The following is a 9,091-nucleotide window of genomic DNA, read 5'->3' as shown; positions in this document are numbered from 1 at the left end:
AGGGCCCAGATGATTGGAAAAAGGCAAATATAGTGCCCATATTTAAAAAAGGGGAAAAGAGACCTCAGGGAATTATAGACCAGTCAGCCTCACTTCAGTCCCTGGCAAAATCATGGAGCAATGCTTCAAGGAATCCATTTTGAAGCACTTGGAGGAGAGGAAGGTGATCAAGAACAGTCAACATGGATTCACCAAGGGCAAGTCATGCCTGACCAACCTGATTGCTTTTTATGATGAGATAACTGGCTCTGTGGATATGGGGAAAGTAGTAGATGTGATTTTTCTTGACGTTAGCAAATCTTTTGATATGGTCTCCCACAGTATTCTTGCCAGCAAGTTAAAGAAGTATGGATTGGATGAAGGGACTATAAGGTGGATAGAAAGCTGGCTAGATTGTCGGGCTCAACGGGCAGTGATTAACAGCTAGATGTCCAGTTGGCAGCAGGTATCAACATTTTTATTCATGATCTGGATAATGGGATTAATTATACCCTCAGCAAGTTTGCAGATGACACTAAGCTGGAGGGAGAGGTAGATACAATGGAGGGTAGGGATCGGGTCCAAAGTGACCTACACAAATTAGAGGGTTGGGCCAAAAGAAATCTGATGAGGTTCAACAAGGACAAGTGCAGAGTTCTGCACTTAGGAAGGAAGAATGCCATGCACCACGATACGCTGGGGACCAACTGGCTAAGCAGCAGTTCTGGAGAAAAAGACCTAGAGGTTACAGTGGACGAGAAGCTGGATATGAGTCAGCAGTGTGCCCTTGTTGCCAAGAAGGTCAATGGCATATTGGGCTGTATTAGTAGGATCATTGCCAGCAGATTGAAGAAAGTGATTATTCCCCTCTATTTAGCATTGGTGAGACCATACCTGGAGTACTGCATCCAGTTTTGGTCCCCCCACTACAGAAAGGATGTGGACAAATTGGAGAGTCCAGAGGAGGGCAACTAAAATGATCAGGGGGCTGGGCAACATGACTTGTGAGGAGAGGCTGAGGGAACTGGGGTTATTTAGTCTGCAGAAGAGAAGAGTGAGGGGGAATTTGATATCAACCTTCAACTAACCTGAAGGGCGGTTCCAAAGAGGATGGAGCTAGGCTGTTCTTAGTGGTGGCAGATGACAGAACAAGGAGCAATGGTCTCAAGTTGCAATGGGGGAGGTCTAGGTTGGATATTAGGAAACACTGTTTCACTAGGAGGGTGGTGAAGCACTGGAATGGGTTACCTAGGGAGGTGGTAAACTCTCCATCCTTACAGGTTTTTAAGGCTCAGCTTGACAAAGCTTTGGTTGGGATGATTTAGTTGGTGTTGGTCCTGCTTTGAGCAGGGGATTGGACTAGATGACCTCCTGAGGTCTCTTCCAACCCTAATATTCTATGATTCTATGAATATTAGAAAAGGAACTGGCACAAGAAAATGAAAGCCCACTAGCAGGGATTTTTAATAAATCTGTAAACTTGGGGGTTGTACCCTATAACTGGAGAATTGATAATGTATTACCTATTTTTAAGAAAATGGGGGGAAAGGGATCCAGGAATCTACAGGCCTGTTAATTTGACCTTGATTCTATGCAAGGTTTTGGAACAAATGTTAAAAGAGAAAGTAGTTAAGGACATAGAGGTGAATGGTAATTGAGATAAAATACAACATGGTTTTACAAAAGGCAGATTTTGCCAGACCAACATGGTCTGACAATCTCCCTGGATTTCAGTAAGGCATTTGATACATTTCTATACTGGAGATTAATCTCCATTTTCTCTAATTTAACTAATAATGTGAGAATAGAAAGGAGTATAAGGAATAGGTTAAAGGGAAGGCTACAACTGGTCATACTGAAAGGTGAATTTTCAGGCTGGAAGGAGATTACTAGTAGAGTTCCTCAGGGATCAATCCTAGGACCAATCTTATTTAACATTTTCTTTAATGACTTTTAACAAAAATGAGAGCGTGCTTATAAAATTGTTGGATGACACAAAGTTGGGAGGTATTCCCAATACAGAGGTGGAACAGAATATGACACAAGAAGATCTGGATGACTTTGAAAACTGGAGTAATTGAAATGGGATGAAATTTAATAGTGAAAGTGCAAGGCTATACATTTAGGGATTAACAACATGAATTTTTACTATGAACTGGGGATGTTGGAAGCGACAGAGGAGAAAGGATGAGCATGAGCTGCCCATGTGATGTGGCTGTGAAAAAGAGGCTAATGCAGTCTGAGGATACATCAGGCAAGGTATTTCCAGTAGAGACAGGGAAGTGTTAGTATCATTATACAAGGTACTGGTGAGACCTCATCTGGAATACGGTATTCATTTCTGGTATCCCATGTTTAAGAAAGATTAATTCAAACTGGAACTGGCACAGAGAAGGGCTACTAGGATGATCAGAGGAATGGAAAACCTACCATTTGAGAGAAGACTCATAGAGCTTGACTTATTTAGCCTAACCAAACAAAGACAGAGGAGATATGATTGCTCTCTATAAATACATTAGAAGGATACACAAGGGAGGGAGAGGAGTTAAAGTTAAGTGCCAGTGATGGTGCAAGAACAAATGAATATAAACTGGACATCAACAAGTTTAGGCTTAAAATTAGATGAAGGTGTAATCAGAGGTGTGAAGTTCTGGAACAGTCTTCAAAGGGGTGCAGTGGGGTCAAATAACCTTCCTGGCTTCAAGACTGAGCTTGATAAGATTATGGAGGAGATAGTATGATGGAACTGCTTACAGTGATATGTGACTCATCTGCAACTGCTAGTGCAAATATCCCAATGGCCAGAGATGAGACACTAGAAGGAGAGAGCTCTGTGTTACTACAGAGAGATTTTCCCAGGTGTCTGGCTGCCTTGCTGACATGCTCAGGGTCCAACTTATCACCATACTTGTGATTGGGAAGGAACTTTCCCCCAGGTCGGATTGGCAGAGGCCCTGGAGGTTTTCTGCCTTCCTCTGCAGTATGGGACCTGGGTCACTTGCATGTTTAAACTAGAATAAATGGTGGATTCTCTGTAAGTTTGCATCTTTAAATCCTGATTTGATTTCTTCAGTAACTCAGCCAGAGGTTATGAGTCAATTATAGGAGTGGATGGGTGAGAGTCTGTGGCCTGAGATGTGCAGGAGATCAGACCAGATCATCATGATCCCTTGTGGCCTGAAATTCTGAGTCTACTTTCCTGGAGCTCAATTCTCCCATCATAATGTATTGATTTTTAAAGGGAGTTGCCCATATCCTGCAGTGCATCAACTTTGCTTTAGGAGATGTTGCCCTGGATTTACTTTCTCTCTTACTGCTTCTCAGAGAAAGAAAAATAGCATCACAGGAAGAGAATATGTTCCATCTATAACAACAATGTAAGTCTGACTATAATAAACTGATGTGTTCTGTTTTTGGTTTGCTGCTCTTCTACTGAGAGAGAACAAGGCCCAATGAAATTAAGATTCTTAGGAGCAGTTCTGGAGTTGGTATAAGTCACTAGACTTCCACTCAAGTCAATGAAGCTATGTTGATTTATACCTGCTGAGGATCTAACCCCTTATATTTAGCTAATTAGTTATGGATTACATTGTTAAATTATAGCAAGGGTCCCAGGCAAATATTCACTATAATCATTAACATTTTTAATCTTCCATCTCTCTTCGCTGCTTCCTGACTGTCTGTCTCTCATTTTAGTTTTTCCTTAACATTTTTTAGGTGTATTCATTATTAGCTTTTTCTTTCCCCACCACTACATGGTCTCCGCTGGAGTGAACATCTGCCTGAGTCAGCAATTCTGAACATGTATGGAAAAACGGAATGGTTTCCCTAGGAATAGGAACTACTGTAAACCTCAGAGGACAAATGCTCACACATACACACATTTCCCATCAATTTAGTGGTTGGCACAAACTGTAGTTTCCCATATGGAATCGGAAAGCTCTTTCTGCAGTGAATTACTCAGACAAAATAAAACAGGGAGAGTAACTTTCTCTATTGGGCTCATAAATATGTAGACAATTTCACCATTATTATTTTGAGCTCTCTCAGCATCTCACTATTTTCCCAAAAGAGCTCATCTGAGTTTGAGTCTATAAATTGAAACAGATTGTGCCTAGACCATTGTTTTGCTTCAAAGCACTTTCTACTAGGTGCTCAGTTTATGATCACCAAGCCAGTGCCACCTGCACTTTATTATAAACCTGAAGGAGTGGGGATTGAATGAAAGGATGATGCTAAACTGCTATGGTGATAGGTGAGAGAGATGTGCCTTACCCCTATGAGATCACCTCACAGATTTCTTTAACCAACAAAGGACTGTTCCACTGTAGGGTGCGGCGCCGTGGAGGAGGGGAGCGTCCTGCTGGGAGCAGGCTGCGTGCTCCGTCTGCCCCAGCCGGTGCCAGGTCGGCAGCAAGCCCGGCAGCCCATGTACTTCTCTCCCCGCCGACAGCCGACTTTCAATTCACCTACAGGCGGGAGCGGCGCAGAGCCCTCCTGGCAGGGGGGAGGGGCCGAGTGGCAAGCACCCCAGCTGAAGGAAGCCCTGGTCTCCTCCCTTCTCTCCCTCCCCTCCCCCCGCGCTAGCTGGGGCACTCACTCCACTGCATGTCTGCAGCGCAGGGAGCCCCGCTAGCCAGAGTGCAGCCGCCACCCATCCAGAGACTCACCAGTGCGGCCAGGTGAGGCAGCCCGGAGCCGCCAAGTAAGTGGCACCGAAAGTTTGCACCCTGGGGTTTTTGTTTTTGTTTTTGTTTTTGTTTTTGTTTTTGCTTGGGGCAGAAAAAGAGCCAGAGCCGACCCTGGGCAAGGGTCAAAAGTTGTCAAGGCTCAAACTTTGCATAATTTTTTCTCTGAAATAGTAAAAGAGTTGGGGTGAGAGAAAAGCATTGTTTGAGTAACTTTGCATCAGTGTGGCATTATTTGCGAGTACCTTCTAGCTCAGGCAATCCAGCCCACACAGTAACGTATGTAGATACATACCTCCACTACCTTGAATCCTGTATTGTTAGAAGTACTGAATTTCAGGACTCCTGTCTGCCGGCATAGTGAACAAAGCATCTCCACACCACTTGTGTCAGGGCCGCCCAGAGGGGCGGAGGGCCAGTGGGGCAATTTGTCCCGGGCTCCACAGGGGCCCTGCGAGCCCTGGCCCAGTGGCGTCAGGGTATTCGGCGGTGGGCGCTTCAGCGCTGCCGAAGATGCGGAAAGACTGAAGCCCCCCGTCCCCCCCCGCCGAAATGCCCCGCGAATCCTGGCCCGGCGGCGGTCCAGGTGTTCGGCGGCATTTTGGTGGCGGGGGGCCCTTCAGTCACTCTGGGTCTTCGGCGGCATTTTGGCGGCAAGGGGTTCTTCAGTGCTGCCGAAGACATGGCGTGACTGAAGGGCCCCCCCCAGCACCAAAATGCTGCCGAAGACCCAGACCGCTGCTGTGTGAGTACAAGCACCGCAGCTCCCCCACTTTGCCTCAGGCCCCCTGAATCTTCTGGGCAGCCCTGCTTGTGCCAGGTATTAGAAGCACTTGATCCACATAGATGGCCACTCAGTGGAGGCAGAATACTCTACATTTAGGCTTGTGTAACCAAGAATATTCTTGACTTGGATTTTCCAGACAAATGTTAGTTTAACACAGACTTTTAGTGCTGTTTATGTAACACTATTGTGATCTAACTGAAATGTCAATTCCTAGTGTTCTTTCAACATTAATGCAAGATAAATTATCCACCTACTCCAAGGTAAAATGATTGGTGGAATATTCATAAAAATAGTAGGGCTAGGTGAACATTTGTAGGAAGTCCTTCCCTTTCCCAAAATAAAACCAAGAATTCCTACCCCTTGATTTCATTCCCAGCTGAAACTTTTTGGAGGCACTGTAAAACTTCGGTTAATGTTGCCTCCACTTGTTGCTCAGCTTTGCACACCTCTGCACTTTGGTTTCCAGCTAAGACCACAATATTGAAATATCTCCAGAAAGCTTCTTCTCAAGCTAATTCTGCCTGCCGCTGGCCCCGTCTACATAAATCCTGGAAATCTTGTAAAATAGTTTGTATTTCTGAGATTTACACCCCACTTTGGTAGACATATAAGGTTCAAACCTTTCTGATAATCTTGGGTAAGCATCCAAACTTGTGCCCCTCTCCTTTACATTGCTCCAGACAGGTGGAGCCACATGGAGCATTTTCAAGGATCAGGGACTTGGTTGCTTTTCTGAATTGCACCTCCAAACTTAATATTTGCCCATAACTGTTCAATATATAGTTAACATTCATGGAAAAATCCTCCTCAAACTAATAAAATACCTAGTATGTAAATCAACAAAAAGCACTAACTTGGCTCAATATATGTTTTAGAATGTATAATATATGCACTTTGTTACATGTATTATTTATCAGAGCTCTTAAAGTATCTTTGAAGGACTGTTATAGTCACTTATCTAATGAGTGATTACATATTTTGTTATGTGCCTTAATTTATGAAAAAACATACATTAATTTATTTGCCCAGAGGGAAAAATAATCACAGTATCTACTATAAATCTGACACTTGAGAAATGATTCTCTCAGTAGGATTCAAGCAGGGATGGGGTTCAGAAGATAAGGTTACACTAGAAAGAGTTCTCTCTGGTTATTTTATGTTGAGCCTTCAGAATATTGTACACCAGAGATTGGTTGCTTCAAAGGGCATGGAAATTCCTTACTTCCATAAACCATATTATACTTAAACAGTGCAACAGAATTTTGGAAATAGTTTTGTAAAATATTTTGTAAAAATAAGAAAACAGAGACAGGCCACATGATCTGAACCCTCAGACTCACTGGCCAAAAAAGACAAATGGTTACACAATACTGTCTTTTGATTTTTCTTTGGCTACCCTTGAATCCAGACTTCAGTCCTACACTGTTATAGGCATCATGGACTCATGATTTTAATTAAAAAAATATCCATGGCTTTTCATCTTTTGGCATGTTTGCATTCAGGAATGGATGTGAGAGGAAGGTGATATAAAATATTACTTAGAACAGGGGGCCGGGAGTCAGAAGTTCTATCTCAGACTCCTGTCATACTAAGGAGCATAATATCCCCAAGAGCTGATAAATATGATGCAGGCTGCTCAACAGCAGAAATTATGCTTTGATTGCAGATCAAAATTTGTGGGATGTCAGTATCACACCTAAAAGAGACTTATTTTGAATAATTAATTTGTACCCCCCAACATCAGAAATAAATAATTAAAAATATCTCCTTGCCTTAATGTCCTAAAAATACTACTTTGGGGAGGAAAAAAATAAAAACAAAAATCTACTTTTCATAGCTTACAAAGATCAGCTTGCATAGTTTTGGGCTAAATTATGATTTTGTCACAAGCCCCAGGAGCCAGACTGAAACTCGTTAGTCTCCTGGTTTCCTGTTGCTCCAAAGGCAGTAGCTACCCTGCATTAGGTCTGTGCATAGTTGAAGTGGAGCCAAGGCTCTACTATTCTCCCTACCTCCCACTTACTCTTATAGGCATGAGCAGGGAAAGGGGAAAGTTATACGATGTACGGATGCCATGAAGGCAACTTTTCTTCATACATAGCTCCCCAAAACATCAATAGCCAGTTTATGGGGACAAGGGAATACCAGGTGCCTCCTTATTGTCCTCCATGGCCACAAAAGCCAGGCCACAGTTTGGCCTTGTATAAGCTGTGAAAATGTGACAGAGACCCATTGCTGTCAGCTAGTAAAGGGTTCACTGCTCTGTGTCTACAAATCCTATCAGGCCTGACAAATTCAATATACTGTTTTCATTGTATTTGTCCAAATGATGTCTTGTAAAGTATTGAATAAAAGTTTGTGTCATACAGATCTTCTTAAATCGCTGTGAGAAGTATTCACCACTACCATGGAAAGAGGTATGTATATACTCTGGGAATATTTTCCAATAAGTTTGTATTAAGGCAGAGCTGGCAAACAGATTTCTTCCAGACAAGAGATAAGATGTGTCTCTCTGTGTCAAATGTAAAATTAACCCTCATAAGCCAAATCTGCCCATGGAATAAAAAGTGGCTGGGAAGTCATCGAAGACTAACCTATAGGGGGTTGTCCTGATTCTGGGGTGCAAAGACTGAACTTTGGAGAAGTAATTGGAAGACAAGACAGACATTTTGTTATCCATTTATTGAAGAAATCCCTTATATGGTGGGAAATATTAATGAAAACTTGGAAGCTGGTTATAATTGAAAACCTGCAACACTGGCAAATATTGAATCTTTGAGAGGAACTCTACTCTATCAAATAGAAAAAGTTAAACATTGATAACTTTAGACCTAGGATTGCATTTTATGTTTTGTTTTATTTGTAACCTGTTGTTCCTATTGTTTCTGCTCTGCTGCTCACTTGCTTTTAACATATTAACTTTATTAATAAACCTATTTGTTTTCACTATAAGTGGATTCCAGTGCTGTGGTGTTAATAAAAGACTTTATCTTGAGTTGTGCCAGTCAAACTATGTGTACAGTCTCTTTGAAGACAATGCACCTAGTTATTTCTGTGAGGGTTCAGTGGCAGGGGCTTGATACTACAGAGGGGGATACTGGCAAAGAGGTTGGAGGTTGGTGTGTGATTGTCATTAGCCTGCACAAGAGAAGGAGATGTCTGTGGAAGCTTGGAAGTCAGTACTTGTGGTGCCAGATGCTGTGGGTTTCAGGGAGCTGAATCACAGCAGGCATAGACAAGACTCCTTTCATGCTAAGGGCAGGTAGCGGAAGGTACCTCACAATCCTGAATTTACCTAGGGAGCATCATGGTAGCATAGCTGGAAGGATTTACACATTCTTTGTTGGTTAGGTAAGTATCATACTCCAAGCACTCATCAAATGGATTCTGAGAGATTCACAAACAAGAAGGTTGGGACTAGACAAAGGTTAGTTTTCATTTTCTGTTTGCTTATATAAGATGAGTAAAGCAGTGGAAAAGGCAAGTTGAGCGAAGAAACATACTAAGCTGACCAAGAAACAGTGAGAAGAGCTATTTGCACAGCAAGATCTCTTAGCAGCTGGTCAGAAGAAACTGGAGCTAGTGGCCATGCTGCGCTCACATGCTGAGGCAGGATGGGGCATCTGCTCCCAACTGG

The sequence above is a fragment of the Chelonoidis abingdonii genome, chromosome 4 (assembly GCF_003597395.2).
Source record: "Chelonoidis abingdonii isolate Lonesome George chromosome 4, CheloAbing_2.0, whole genome shotgun sequence".
Classification (NCBI taxonomy): Eukaryota; Metazoa; Chordata; order Testudines; family Testudinidae; genus Chelonoidis; species Chelonoidis abingdonii.
The sequence above is the reverse complement of the archived record's forward strand: the minus strand, read 5'-3'. Positions refer to the sequence as shown.